This window comes from Bos javanicus, chromosome 7, assembly GCF_032452875.1.
Source record: "Bos javanicus breed banteng chromosome 7, ARS-OSU_banteng_1.0, whole genome shotgun sequence".
Classification (NCBI taxonomy): domain Eukaryota; kingdom Metazoa; phylum Chordata; class Mammalia; order Artiodactyla; family Bovidae; genus Bos; species Bos javanicus.
In genome coordinates, this window is record NC_083874.1 from 53199260 (window position 1) to 53214300 (window position 15041).

General features: G+C 43.6%; 2 protein-coding genes across 16 annotated transcripts in view; one reads left to right on the forward strand and one right to left on the reverse strand.

The window, feature by feature from the left end:
• Window positions 1–15041, forward strand: part of LOC133251412 (uncharacterized) — a 391267-nt gene that overhangs the window by 353828 nt on the left and 22398 nt on the right. The gene's annotated exons all lie outside the window — the stretch shown is intronic.
• The window catches only part of FGF1 (fibroblast growth factor 1), a 106978-nt gene that overhangs the window by 43487 nt on the left and 48450 nt on the right, over window positions 1–15041 (reverse strand). Inside the window, exon 1 of one of the 7 annotated variants that reach the window (XM_061423828.1) lies at window positions 14753–14839. The exons of the other annotated variants lie outside the window; for them this stretch is intronic. The gene's annotated coding sequence lies outside the window, so the exon portion shown is untranslated. Of the gene's footprint in view, window positions 1–14752; window positions 14840–15041 lie in introns of those variants that run through there. 7 annotated transcript variants of the gene reach the window in all.

Sequence of the window (15041 nt, forward strand, 5' to 3'; positions counted from 1 at the left end):
GTGAAATTTGTTTCCTCTTGTGTTACTTCTTAAGGACTTTGGCTATTTTTATAGGTTCCTTTCACTTGCCTACTGTCTTTGATCCCACATGAAAAGTCCAAAAGGGACCAGTGTCCAGTTTGCACTGCTTGCCCCGTTTCAGCACGTCTAATGGCTCTTTAGCCCTGTGACCCCATGACTGGTGTTGCCCACATGGGTCTACACATAGCTCAGCTATTGATGGGAACCAGGGGGACTTTATGGGAAGGGGATGGAGCAAGAGAAAATCACCACCAAAGGCCCCGGGAAATGGCTCATGTTTGATAAAGCTTGGAAGTAAGTTGAAATTTGTATCCAAGAAACTCAACTAAGAGATAACTCTGCCCCTCATAGCTAGTGTCTCCAGGAACATGCACATTGCAACCAAGACACCATTTATCAGGAAAATCACAATGATAGCCCAGGACCAACAACGAGGGCAGTACACTCAGACATTAAACATGGCCTCATGAGAGTTGTCTTTCGTTCTGGCAGGTAGCTGGAAGCATGCTTTGCTCTCATCCTTCCCACTCCACATGGTTTCTGTCCTTGTTTATTTCTTTTTTCTAACTGACTTTTCAAAGTCACTAATATCCTCTACCATCCATTGCTCCCCTCTGATGTTTTAGAGATCAAAGTGCCATTACATTGGGTGGAGTGGTTTGAAAAATAGGGCACTTCTATATTACTGGCCTTTGAAGGCAGATTAAGCAACAAGAAATAAGGGGAAATGTCAGAGAGCCTTCTTACTTCTCTGGGCTGCCATCTTTTTGTGCATAATTCCTCTTGACTTTCAAGGAGCCTACATTCCTTGGCACCTTAACATTGTCAGGTTCAGGAGGCTCCTCTGGAATTTGATAAATCTAGACGTTTAGGTGGGACCATGGGGTGGGGCAGTCAGAAGGCTGAACATTTCCTAACATTTTCATGATATTGTATTCCTAAACCCTTGATGGTATGAATAACTTTTTTGTGGATTTGTTCATACAGAAGATAGATAAATAAATGGATGTTGCTTTTCAAAACTGGCCTGCACTGGATCAAATCGTTAGGTTGTCAAGTTTCACATTCTGTAAGGAGCTTGGTTGATTGGATTTGCAAAAATTCTTCTTAACAGCATCTTCAACTGCATGACCATTGGGAGCCTCCCTGAGTCTACTTATGTTGGGCCCACCCTGTCTAGGGGAGGTCCTATCACTTCTTTATCCTCTGTCTCAGACCCAAACATTTATGATAATTTATGAGTTTATTTATGTATTTGCTTACTTGTTACTGTCTGTCTCACTCCAACACCACACACACACACACACACACACACACAGACTCTAATGGAAGCCCCAGGAGGGCCCAGGTCAGGTTCCTTTGGCTTCCATTATATTGTCAGTGCCTAGCTGTGTGCCTGATGCATAGTAATTACTCAATAAACATATGGGAGTGCATGAATTCAAGAAATATGTTCCCAGAAAAGTTGTTGGGAAGAAGTGTAAAGAAAACCAATTTATCAAAAATGCTTCCTATGGAAGAAGGTGATATTTAAGGTTAGTTTCCTTTTCCTTTGAATCCTTTTAAGCAGGGTAAATAACATGTTAAAGAATAGTGTTTGACAAAGTTGGAACCACTGGTTATCCCTATAGGACTTTGAAGGAATTAGTGGAAAGCCCATTCTTTTTTCTTTCTCTTATTTTCCCTTCTATCTATTCATCCATCTTTTCTTCCTGTATTTATTAAATGCCTGTCAGGTGTGGATATATGCCAGACATGGTAAAATAGGTAATAGTATATCTACCTAGTATATATTACTCTGAGGATTAAATGAGATAATTGTACTTAACTGTTTCTGGCAAAGCACCTAACATATTAAGAGCTTGATAAATGTTAGTTATTACCATTACCATCAGAAGTATTTATGAAGCAACTGTTTACACCGTTTGTCTCAGTCTCCACAATAAGGAAGGAAGGATACCATTGAAACCACCAGGGGCTTTTGATGATATATGTCATTAATTCCCCTTCCATCATGTCTATTTTAGAGCAGAGTTACATATGGCCTCTTATTTTATAGATGGGGGATGGTCAGCTCGACAGGACAAAAGTGAGGAACAGAACGTCAAATTGTTCAGTAAAGATAGGATCAATGACTGATTTTCCCCTTTGCCCCAGCTCCGTTAAATGGCTTAGCTCAGCACTTGTACTGAGCTCAGCACTTGTACTCTTTTTAAAGAAGCTTGATATTTTGTTCATCATGGACTTTTCTGCATAAAATTTGATTTTTAAAAAGCCTTGCATTAAAATATCACTTCTTTTGATTTCTAAGTATATTTTGTGCCCAATGCAAGTGCCTTCCTCATCCTACCCTGGTACCAGGCCTTTTAGCTGGTTGACCTCTCTGAGTGCTCATGATCAAGCCATTCGACTCTAGCTAAGGGCTGTCAGATTCACGTTCTTGACACCCACTGCCAGTACCCAGCCCAGTTCACCACCGGCTCCTGTCTTGACGTCTGAAGTAGCCCCTCGTTTGTTCTTGGTCCCCTCAAGTCAGTACTATACACAGAGTCAGAAAATCTTTTAAAACCTATTTCAGGTGATCACTCCATGGCTTAAAACCTGTAACTTTCTATTTCCATGAAGTAAAACTCAAATCCTTAACCATGGTCTGAGACCCTATGACCTGGCCTGACCTCCCATTCCTCTCTCCCTTTGCTCATCACTTTCCATCCACTCCGTTCCCTTGGATCCTTGACTCCACGGTGATCTCCACGTGGCTGCCTTCATCACATGGTTCCCTCTCTCAGCAGTACCCTTCACCACCTCTTTCTACCTTGCAGATGGCAGCTGAAGCGCCACCTCCTCAGAGGTCTTCCCTGACCTCTGGTCTAAGTTCTGCCACCCTCTGCCTCTTTTGTTCTCTTCTGTTGCCTCTCTTTCTTTCCCTTTTCAACACTTCTCATCATTTGTAATTTAATTGTATGTCCACCCATGTGTTTACTTGCTTTATATCTTTCTCCCTGACTCAACTGTAAGCTCCTGGAGGACAGACCTGGGCTTATTCACCACCTTCTCCCCAGCCTCTAAACCATGCCTGGCACAGAGAAGTCACCCAGCCCTTTATTGAGTAAGTGAGGGAAGGAAGGGAATGAGTGGAGAAATCGGTCTTCAGCTTGCAAAATCTTAATCTAAGGACTCTCCCACACACTGAGGAACTTTTATGTCCTATTCTACTCTCTGTCGTCATGAACTTTGCTCTTCTAAAGCAAGTGTTTTTCCCTTGGATTATTTTTATAGGAAAAAGGGAAGCAAATATAGAGATAATTATTGATTCTCACTCATCAAGTCGCTGCTCCCTATCACCAACATCCTTCTGAGAGCCTGCTGCAGAATTCTTGGGAACCACAGGAAATAAGTCCACTAACCACTTGAAATGCTTTTATAAAAATAGACTGGACTTGACCTTCTTCCTGTGGAAAGGCCTTTCTTCAGGGCACATGTTACAGAGAAATTCTGTCTGCTCTTAGGAGCCTCCCTCTTCCATCATCCTTCCAGCAGGACTTATCTGGACAAGTGTGGAATCCTGTTCTGACCCTCTGCCCGGGTCACCATCTGAGCAAATTCTTCCTTTATTATTTTCATGCTGTTGTTTTTATATTGAAATGGTGAGATAAGCAGACAGAAGTCAAAGCCTGGGGGAGCTATTGGGATATTCTGCTATGCACTGGTACTCCCTGGGGAGTGGTGTTACTCTTGCCAGAGGTCATCATCACTATGCCCGGGCTTCAGTACAGGGGTGCACCTTGATCACTCTGATCATTATCTGCTTACTTTAAAATCTTATTACCAAAGTGCAGTTTTACTTCAGTTCAATGTCCTTGTGTAAAGGAGACTTTATATCTCTAGTATAATCACAAAAATATCCCATCAGTAGAAGGCAGTGGTCAAGACAAATAAAATCAAAGGACACAGTCACTGGCTTCTGCTTAGGTGCTGTTCTCTGCCTGCTCAGCTCTTTTGGTTATCAAGAGAGAATGACAGTTCTGCTGCTGCTGCTAAGTCACTTCAGTCGTGTCCGACTCTGTGCGACCCCATAGACGGCAGCCCACCAGGCTCCCCCGTCCCTGGGATTCTCTAGGCAAGAACACTGGAGTGGGATGCCATTTCCTTCTCCAGTGCATGAACGTGAAAGGTGAAAGTAAAGTCGCTTAGTTGTGTCCAACTCTTCGCGACACCATGGACTGCAGCCCACCAGGCTCCTCCGTCCATGGGATTTTCCAGGCAAGAGTACTGGAGTGGGATGCCATTGCCTTCTCTGGACAATTCTAGGGGAGTTGAAAACAAAATTGTACCAAGATGAAGCTTTCTCCTTCAACAGTGAAAATGATTGAAGGAGACTTTGAAGGGGACAGTGGTCTCCCTACAGTGGTCCTGCGAGATGTCATAGCACCACTCTGAACTTCTCCTGTAGCAGCAGGGGCACATGCACCACACCTGATGAAGCAAAGGGTCGGTACTTAGGCTTTATTGTTATACCAGTTCAACAAAGAAGCAGAGAATGCCAGTCAGTCCCCTTAGAAATCCTGAAATACGAGGAGGTGATAGAAAAATTAGAAAATACAGATAAACAACAGTAAAAAGTTTTAAAAGATTGTTCATGATCCTGTCAGCCAGAGAGAACTCCTTTTAACATTTCCATTCATGGAAATGTAAGCATTTTACAAAGTGGAATCGTATATGTGAATCATATATACAAATATCTCAGATTTCCTGCGACACAAAACTTGCTGCTTTGTTAATTTTCTGCATTGTTTGCCTAATTTCTGTTTTGTTACTATCTACTTTTATCTTTATTTTTTCCTTTTACTGCTTACTTTTAGTTTACTTTCCCCTTTTATTTTTCTTTTTTTATTTATTTTTTTTATAGTTCTTTAAAATTTATTTCTAATTGGAAGACAATTGCTTTACAATGTTGTGTTGGTTTCTGCTATACAACAATGTGAACCAGCCATAAGTGTACATATATCCCCTTCCTCTTGAACCTCCTTCCCACTCCCCATCCCACCTCTCTGGGTCATCACAGAGCAATGGGGTGAGCTCCCTGTGTTATACAACAACTTCCCACTAGCTCTCTGTTTTACACATGGTGATGTATATATGTCAATGCTTCTCTCTCACTTTGTCCCACCCTCTCCTTCTCCCACTGTGTACACAAGTCCATTCTCAATATCTGCATATCATTCCTGCCCTGTAAATGGGTTCATTAGTACCATTTATATGTATGCATTAATACACAATATTTCTTTTTCTGTTTGACTTACTTCACTCTGTAAACAGAGTCTAGTTAGTTGAACTGAGATGGCTGAACCCTTTTATTTTTCAAAACCTTTTCCTGCAGAATCTTGGGTCATCAATTTTAATCCTTTTAAAATATTTTAATGTGAGCACTTAAAGGTAAAATTTCTAATAATTGTCTTGAGTTACCTCCCCAAATTTTGGTATGCTGGGTTTTATATATCATTTAGCTTAAGCTATTTTGTAATTTCTTCTTTTATTTTTTTTCTATATGTGTAGTTCAATTGAAAATATAGTTTTCCTAGATATGTTATGGTTATTGATATCTAATTTAATTTACCAGTGACCATAGGATTTATTCTCTATGGTTTCAGTTCTGTTAAATTGATTCAGACTTGGTCTAAATAAAGTGGAATCACATGTATAATTTTTTTTTCATTAATAAATGTAAACCTACGTATATCCCATTTGTAATGGCTACATAGGATTATAGCATTTAGTTATAAGTACAAGCAAAACTGTGTCAACTAAGCCTCTATCGTTACACATTTAGGTTGTGTACTCTCTGTCACTGTTATGAACAAAATTGCTCTAGGCAGCCTCACCCACCAGGCCTTTATGTCCTTAGGAGGATTTATGGAAATAGAATTGTTAGGGAAAAGCACATACATTTTAAGTTTTTTACTCAAAATTTTCAGAAAGTTTGTACCCTTTATGTGCTTAGGTTCCATTTACACTCCTTGACTTATTATCAGTATTTCCCTTCTTATTCCTATGTCTGCTTTTCAAGGTAGAGAAATTAATTTGAAACCTTCTGACCTGCTGACTGGTTTCCAAGTCCCCTCGTAACCTGGGGCCCTCGCTCCTTTTGCCTCCACTTGCTCTGAGGGTGCCTGGCACCACTTGTGGGATCTTGCTGCACACTTTCCCAAGCCTGTGACCCAGCGTGAAGGATGCTTTCCCAGCAGTGTGGGCCTGTGGAGCTTGCAGAGTCCAGTGAGCCCTGGGCTCCTGGGGAGCAGATGCCCCGGACCAGCACTGGCTCAGGCGACCTTGGAGGCATCCTTTGTCTCTTTGACACTTCAAGCCACTTCACTCCTTTGCTACACTGCCCTCATCTCTCAGTTCTGACAAACCACTCCTGACTTCTCTTTAAAACTCACCTCCTCTGAATCACCTAGTACTGATGCCTGTTCAATCCAGCAATTCCAAGACCTCTTGTGATATCACCTCTGAGTGATTTTATCCACTATTAATTTATACATTTACAATGAATTCTTGCAAAGGGGCCCCCCACACACCTTATTAAATGTGGAGCTCTTGTGTAGCATGAAGCACAGTGTATTGAAGGCAGTCAGTAAACACTTGCTGAAATAAGAACTCAGCATCTCCCAGACTGAGGCGCGGCTTGGCATAGCCACATACAAAATGGCAGACAACTGGGAATTCTTGCTCATTGAGTATCCCAAGTACTGTCCTTGTGTCTAAGAGTTTAAGTAAGAGACAGCCAAGGCACTGGGTAGAAACACTGAGATTCAGACCAGCAGGTGTAATTCCATAGTTGGTGTGTGATTCCAGGCCGGTGTCTTGCTCTCTCTTCGTCTGTTTCCTCTCCTGAATGGTACCTGCTTGTGAGGTTGTTGCAAAGACCCAACTTGATAAGAAGGTGTAAAGTGAATAGCACTTGTGCAGCATGTGATCAGCTCACCATGGATGACATCATTAATATCCTTTGTATTTAGGGCATGTACTGAAAGATACAGTCTCCCTCTGAGCTTAGCCTGTGGTCTCCCTTCTGTGTGCAGCAGAAACAGGCTGGGAAGGCCTCTTGGTTTTCTCTAAAATCCCCTCACTTCATCCTTCCACAGAGGAGGGAAAACAGCTCCTTTGCTTTCAGGGTTTGCCTTTCATGACTCCTGAGATCCAAGGAACAGAGCCTTAGCCAAGTGGTTAGCTTAAACAGGATAAGACTCATCCAGTGTCCCTAGGTTGATGGCTCATTGTTTCATGAAACTATATAGTTTGTACCTATTCTTTTGCTTGTCTTATGCCTTTCCTGTTAATTATAATTAACCAGGGGCTGGCTATCTCAAGAGCACTTATGTGCTAACAGTTCACATGGAAGATGGATTGCACAGTTAGGAAGACTTGGGTTTCAGTCTGGGTCTGCACTTACTTGCTGGGTGACTTTGGGCAAGTCATGTCATTGCCCATGCCTCGGTTTTCTCATCCATCGATGGAAATAGTAATAGTAATACCTCCATAGGTTGGTTGAGCATTAAATGAGATCATGCGTGTAAAGCACCTAGCACATTCTATGGTGCCAATACCTGAGAGTTACCGTCATTTTCATGCTTACTTCCATCCCTGTCATCACTTTGCCTTTGCACCTGGCACAGGTCCTTGCCTATGAGAGCCTTCAGTCAGTGTCAACTTAAGTGAATGAAATGAATAGAATATGTGTCCCATCCCCATTTCTGCCAGAAGGCGAAATCAATAATCTTCATTGTCCTACCAATCTTAACTATAGTTTGTGGTGTTTTACTATGAGCAAGGTTGTCAGTTCCCAGGAGCAGATGTGAGTCTCTTACCTGGACCCTGTGTTACTAAGCAAGCACAGGGCATGACATTGCCTTCACATCCTGAAGGTTATTCCTCAAGGCGGTGCCTCACTGCAGTGAGGTGCCCCTCCCCAGGGGTCCTGATTCACTGGGCCTGGGTTGGGGCTGGCACCTGCAAGTTCAGCAGACCTCCCCTGGGGATTCTGGTGCACACCAGGATGTGAGAAGCACTAGTTTGGGATAGCCTTCTTCTTTTTTTTTTAATGCATCAAGAGAGAGGAAAGGAATTCAGCCTAGAAGGGCCAGCTTGGTTCTTTTTCTCATTTTAGCAAAGGCACTGAAATAACTCTAAATCTACTCACGTTGTTTTCTTTAAAAGCAGTGGCTCAGAGGACACTGCCATTTTGATATGTTTATTTTTTCTCTTTCTTTCCATTACTCATATTTCCTTTGCTGAATTATTGTTTGCGCCTGCTGGGGGTGGGGGCGGGGGCAGGATAAGACAAAGGGTAAGGTGAAATGAGTGAGGGCTCCAGGTCCTTCTCAACCCTTTTGCTCTGCGAGGCTGGGATGGGAGGGAGGCCTTCCTTTCTCTGCTGTGGGAGCCACAGGCCACCAGCAGGCAATGTGTCGCAATTAGGTCTGGTTTGCTCTGAGGTTCTGGCTTACTGATCATGGTAGAGCCTGATGGAAAGGCCCAGATTTCTCTGAACTGAGTCCAAAACCAGTTCTGAAGAATTAACTGGGGCCTCATCACAATGTACAAGCCAGAGTAAGATTAAATCAGGCCTCCAGAGTGAGGGAGGTTGTGCAGCTTGGAATTGCAATGCAGTTCTGTTGTATTCTCATTTCTCTCTGCTTCATAATTTATTTGGTAAAGTTGTTCTCAATTGTTCAAAGATCTGAGTACTCATTCATTCACTTGACACATATTTAGTGAGCACCTACTACGCATCAGGCATGAGGAATGTAATGGAGAAGAAGGCAGATGCAATGAGATCCTCTTGAACCTGGCATTCTAGTGAGGAAGACCTACCATAAAAGAAATTCACAGTGAACTGAATGTTAGAGCAGCGAAGTCCAGGGCACCTTCCAAACTACATACTAGGTAACTTACAGAGCCTGGGAGATGCGAAGACTTCCTGGAAGAAGGAGCATTTATATTCCTAGTGAACAAGGGGAAGAAAGCAGCAGGAAGAGTGTGTGAAAAGATCCTGAGCCCACAGAGGGCATGTTTCATTTAGAGAACTGAAACTAGTCCGCTATAGGGGAGGTGAGAAGGCTATGGATGGGGAAGCGGGTGGGGCCAGGTCATGCAGGGCCCTGCAGGCCTTTGTCTAAAGACCACCAAACAATGCAGGTTACAGGTTGACATGATCAGATTTGCATTTCTAAAACATCTCCTGGCTGCTGAGTGGAAAAGTACTGGAGCAGAATTCAGGGAAACTAGATGCACTGGTGAGAGGTGATAGGGACTCAGCAGTTGGATGTGGGCACAGGCCAGATGTGGTGTACACACTTCACAGCTACCCAGCCACTAGCCTTCTCTCAGAGGGACAGCAGCATCCAGCCAGCACATGGTATCATGAGATGAGCCAAAGTTGGAAAATCTGAAAAATCTCACCACCAGTACCAGGAAATGTCATTTCCACAGGAGATGGTGCTGCTGGGGAAATGTCGGCACGTTGATCTTTAGGAGCAGATTGGGAAGGGAGGCACCTTGGTGTCTTGATAAATGACGCAGAATCCGGGGCTCCAGAAGGCCTTGCTACCTGACCTGCCAACTAGGACTCTTGTCCTTGCTTTTCTTCATCCTTCCCTGACTCACCAGGTCACTGGACAAGTTGTCTACCCCTTGGCTGTACGTGTATGAGCTCAGAGACCCGAGTTTCTGAATCACGCTACTAACTTTATAAAATCTACAAGATTGTATCAGCTCAGGGCAGGTCAGACAGCCTGGAGGGAACAGAGTGGGCCAGCTGGCTCTCTAGATGACTCTTGGTCTTAGGATTCTGTGGGGCTTGGTGACACCAGAGGAAACGGCTGGGGACACCTCCAGGGCACTTCATTCATTCATTCAGGAAATGGTTAAAGTCTTCTGGCCTCATCCTCACATGGTGAAGAAAGTGGCAGAGTCTTCCCTCGGGGAGCTTATGTAACAGTCACTTCCTGAGGTGTAACTGGTAGTCTGCAGTGCCCCTCAGCCCTCCTGGTCTTCGTATTGAATAGCAAAGCCCAAGAGTTCCCTGGCCTCAGATTCCTCAGTGACCTCTGACAGGGGTAACCATCTTTCGGTTCCAAGCTGGCAATCACCTCTGGGCCTGTGAACTTGTTTCCTTGTGGCCTGCACCTGTCTTTGCCAGCACTGTCCACTGCCCCCTGCCCCCTGCCCCCAGGGTGTTCCTGCTGCTTTCTCAGCCACGCCCTTAGGTGTTCCTCAGATGGCCTTCCCTGACCACTCGCCCCAGACCCAGGCCCAGCCTCCCCGCGGATGTCCTTGCCCCTCTGTAGTCCACTAGCTGCTTACTGACTGTCCCTCCCATCAACTTTGCTCCATCGGGGCAGAGCCCTTGATTTTGTTGCTCAGCTGTTTATCTCTAGCATCCTGCATGGACTAGTACATAATACATGAGTAATAGTGTTTGTTGGAAGAAAGAGGGGTGGGAGAGAATGATGGTCTGGACATGTTGTGTATTGTATCCGTTTTCCTGAAAAGTCACATGCTACACTTAGAAGACCCCTTGTGAATCAAAGCCTGAAAAACCGTACTAATTTGCCACTTGCCGTACTGAACGGAGATATTGGTATTTTTAATATATTAAGTCTATCAGAAATTCATCCTATATATTTTCTGAAACCATTGATCCCATCCCACAAAAACTAACCCAGTCAGCCAGGAAGATGAAGAGACTGTGGGAAGAGATGAGGTTGAGTCAGTCTGTTATTATTCATTACTTCATTCCAACTTTATACTATGATTTCTCAGGCACTGAGGATACAGCACAGTCCCTGCTTTCATTGTCTGTTCTTATTCAAAGTGAACAACCAAATGAGAACATCTTTCAGTGCTAATTCCTGTATCTCCTTGTTGAAATCCCATAGCAGATGGCTGGAGGTGGCGAGGGCACTGGTAGATGGAGGGTGGTTGGGGTGTCTCTAAGGAAGTGACATTGAGCTGAGACCTTGGGGACGGGCAGAAGTTGAGTGCGTGGGCCCAGGGATGTGTGCACAGCCACGTGTCCTAATCTGGAGGAAACTGTGTGATCCTGCTGGGTAAGGAACTGGCACATTTCAGGAAAGCAGTGTCAAGATGCTGAGCCTTCTTGCAGTAGTTAGCCCAGTCTAGGCAAGGGACTCAAAATAATTAAGCCATTGGGGGCCATAGGAATTCATGTCATCTTTTAAAGGACAGATGCGTCTCAGAAGGCCAGTGCTGCCTCCTTCCTGACCCTTCCCAATCTGCACCAAGCCGAAATTGATTGTTTCCTCCCTCGGCATCCTGCACCTAGCTGGCTAGAGCTGTCTGTGGCAGTTACTACCTTCTACCCTGCAATTAGAGTTATTTGCATCCTTCAGTTGGCCTCCGTAGTGAATTTTCACCTCCTCAAGGCAGGGATTGGATCTTAGGGACTCCTTTCCTTCATAGATACATACTCTTGGCTTGCATCTAATGGATGCTTGGTGATACTTGTTGGCATTTATTAAATTGAGTCACTGAAATTTCTGACATACTTTGGAACCATACATTTTTTAAAAGAGTTTGATTTGGGGGATGGGAATGATAATATGGGTCATGTAGGAGACTCATACCTGGATGGTTCTAGTGGAGACCATTCAGTGCCTCAAGGCTTTGCAGTGGGGGCGGCTGGATAAGAAAAGAAAGCTGATGAAAGCACAAAAAGGGCTGGGGCCGTGAGGACTAACTGGCTGTTGATAAAAAGCTATTGAAAATCACCTTGCTATGCCACACTTGTATGTGTTTGCTCTGAGGTTATGCTGATTGGCTTGTTGGTTGATTTGGAGTTTGGGGTTTCATGTTTTCTTGTGTTCTCTTTATCATTTCCTTCTTTAAATGGGTTTATTTTCTATATATACAGAATGTATTGTCCTGAATAATCTAGATATAGGCAGCTTTGTGCAGCTGTGTTATAATCGGTATTTTTGAAGTTGAACCTGTGTTCAATCTGGAATTCAGATCAAATAGAAACTTAGTATCACTACTGAGGCTTTCCTGGTGACTCAGTGGTAAAGAACAGACCTGCCAACGCAGGGGACTCGGGTTCAGTCCCCGGGTCGGGAAGATCCCCTGAGGAAGGAAATGGCAACCCCCTCCAGTATCCTTGCCTGGAAGATCCCATGGTCAGAGGAGCCTGGTCGGCTACAGTCCGTCGGGTTGTAAAGAGTCGGATGTGACTGAAGTGACTAAGCACACCACATGGCACATTTTAAGTACTGAGTTGGCCAAAAAGTTCGTTTGGGTTTTTGTATAAGCTGCTATAGAAAAACCCAAATGAACCTTCGGGCCAACCCAATATTTCATAGATGTCATCTCATGGTTCCATGTAGGAGCTGAGGTGGCATAAACATTGTTATTCTCATTTTCACAGAGGAAAAATCAGATTTGAGCAGTGAAGTAGCTCCTAGAGTTATGAGGTGTTTTAATATAAATTATCGTTTAGTTTTTTGTTTGCAATTGGAATAATGGAGCTAAAAAGTAGAAGGTGGGCCTGAAAATGATTAACTTTTAAAGTGGATACTTCAGTACTGTTTAACTGTTTAGTTTTGTAACCAAAAATAAAATCTAATGAAGCACAAGAAAATAAAGCAAAAAAGCAAGAACAGAAGAGACCTCTGTCCCAGGAGGAGTGAGGTAGAGTGTCTGCTGTTGTCAGAGGAGCCAGCTGACCTTTGGCCTGCTGGGCCATCAGTGTGGATGTCCTTGGTGGTGCCGTCACCTCAGTTCAGGATGAGGAGTGGTGGCTCAATAAGCAAAGGGTTACATGAAGATGCAAAGAAAGGAGAGGGACTGGGTGCTTTCTTCCCTCTTGACTGTTACCTATTAACTAAAACCAAGTCCATTTTCCTTGTCCCCTTGGACTGGGAGCAAAGTGCTGATGGAGGCCAGAGGGGATAGTTTTGTGGGGTCTTTGAAGGGTCAGAAAACTCAGATGAAGGCAGCTTTGTTTACATCAGCAATCCAGCTGCAGCATGCAAGCCCTTGACCGGCCAGTGACTCCCAACACAAAACAGATGTCTGAGCTGCACAGAGTGAGCACACGGGGCTCCTCAACTGGTAGAACTTTGTATTGATGAGCTGGGAAAAGGGCAGGAGATGGGTGGCACTGGGTGTGCCAAGAGTTGACAACAGCAGTGACCACACAGACCTGGCTTTGTGCTGGCTTGAGCCACATGGGCTCCAAGAGATGATGCTCAGAGTGGGCTGTAAAGGCCAAGCCGCATTCCTGCCTAAGAAGGCCGCATTATTGTGTACGCTGGACTGTGGGGGTTTGAATTGCCTGTGACTGGAACATGGGAAGGGATGGGGTTCCCTAGGCCAGAGAAGCAGACGTGGGGTCAGAACCAGGATTCCACTTGGTGCTCGGTCCTAAAAGCTACTCTTCTACTTTTTGTCTATATAGCATGATCAACGTCATCTGTATGGTAGGTAGATTGTGCAATAAATCTCTCCTAATTAATAAATCGTTATCTGATTAGGTTAATCATTATGTTAAACATTTTTCAGGTAATGCTTGCCAACTAGAAATATTAATAAACAATGAAAACCCAAGTCCTCCTAAAAGAACCAGGCACATACACTAGATCCAGTGCGCCCCAGGAGGCCCCCATGTCTTCTGTCCTTTGAACAAAGGCCCTTGCGTTCCAGATCATGTTCTAGTCTGTTCACTGATATTCATTTAGTAGATTTACCAATTTGAATACTCTGGTACAATTCTTCCTCGAGGAAAAAGGTGAAATCAAGGCAATATTATTTAAGATATTAAGAACTATGATTTAAAAACATAATACCTATACATAGATATATATATGCAGTTTAAAGAGAGACTGTAGATTATGTACACACACAGACCCAAGAGTATGACCATAGCCATTATTACATGTCAAGGTTACAGATGATTTTTGTTTTCTTATTTATATTTTCCCATAGTTCCCTAGTTTTTTATAAGTAACATGTATTATTTGTATAAAGACATTTTTTATTCTAAACATCCCATCAAATTGCTATATATACCTCTTGCTGCAACCTAGAGGTTAATATCCTGACTTACTGCTACAGGCACCTCACTAAAGTGTTCCTCTAGGAAATGAGTCTTTTTCCCCTCAGATAAAAATTTGAAAATTTCTCAGTAGGGAGCAATAACTGACCTTGAGATTCAAAATGGTACCCATGAAAGAAGCAATAGCTAAGGAATGAAGCTTCCAACCTCTTAGCATAGAAAACAAAGTGTTTTCTTCTGTGATGACAGTTTTTCTTCATCGACGTTCACTTTGCTTTTTCTGTCAACACACTCTCGGTTATAGTGAAGTAAATTACATTTGCATCCCAACTCCACAATTTGCTAATGATGGGACCTCAGCCAAGCCATTTATAATCTTTGTGCCTCTGTCTGCTGGTGTCTAAATAGGCTTCTAATGAGGATTAGATGAAACAATGCACGTAAGTGCGTGATAGCACAAGCAATAAAGGCCAGTTATTGTCATGATCCCATTGGCTTGTCCCAGTCATCTTCTCTAACTGTTTCACAGAGAGTATTTTTCTGATTTAGCTGCTCTCTATAATCTATGTCAAGCATGTACTAAGAACTGTGACCTTCCAGAATGGCCCGAGGAACACCAAAAATTGTTTTTAAAAATCCAATATAGTTCCTACTTACCTGCTGTCAATAGGCTTATTTCCCCACAGAGTCTCCAAGTCTCTGAGCAGCAAACTTAATTCACTCAGGAAACTGTGAGAGCCTGGCTGTGGCCCCAGTGCCTGCTCCCCTCAGTTAAGTCAGTGCTCCCTTTAAGCTGTTCCTTTTGGCTTTTCTGACTCAGTGTCTTAGGTCATTCTGAGACAGCATTCTCCTCCCCATCTTCTCCACTTGTACCTGTTATCCTGGACATTTGTCATCCTTTTTGACTGCCCAGCATCTAAAGCCCCAGCATAAACACACAGGTCTT